The following is a 734-nucleotide window of genomic DNA, read 5'->3' as shown; positions in this document are numbered from 1 at the left end:
ACGAGACTTGATATCTTAAAGGATTGCTTTAATATCCCGACCAAAGAAACCATTTCCCTTACTCTAGATATAAAGCAAGTGTCTAAAATGATTCGTAATTGTAAAACAATTCATAATCATAATCAATTCAATATTGTGACAAAATACAACAAAACCAAGGCCAAACAAAGCGATTTTCAAATAAAATCAATAGGTTTTGATAGAAAAAAGGCGGACACAACCATAATATAACTGGTTCCCAACCGGACTTGGCCTGCCCAACTCGGAACCGGAAAGAAGACAGTTAAACCAATCCTTTTAAATCAAAAACCGAGCTAAAACATGCTAAACGTGCTATAATGTTAAACAAAACGGTTCGCTTTGAAATAAACCGGTTTTTAAAAACATTAAACCGGTTCCCTGACAATTAGGTCCAATTCACTTGGAACCGGTCTGTTTAACAGGAAAAACAGACCACAGCTAGTCGAAAAAATTTCGACAACTGTTATCATGCTAAACCGATTTGTTCAACCATTTAAACCAATCAATTAAGCCATGTTTTTCGACTCTTAGCTTATGGTTTTGGCCTCCCTTCATCTTATTTCATTCGAGTATTGCCTTAATAATATTAGGGCTCATCATCAATCATGAAATAGCATCTTAGAGTTTTAGAAAAACGATTTTAGGGCAAATATATACTCTAATTCAAAATTAGGGTTTATATAAAATCCAATTTCATAATTTACAATATTAAA

This window comes from Silene latifolia, chromosome X (genome assembly GCF_048544455.1).
Source record: "Silene latifolia isolate original U9 population chromosome X, ASM4854445v1, whole genome shotgun sequence".
NCBI classification, from domain to species: domain Eukaryota; kingdom Viridiplantae; phylum Streptophyta; class Magnoliopsida; order Caryophyllales; family Caryophyllaceae; genus Silene; species Silene latifolia.
The sequence above is the reverse complement of the archived record's forward strand: the minus strand, read 5'-3'. Positions refer to the sequence as shown.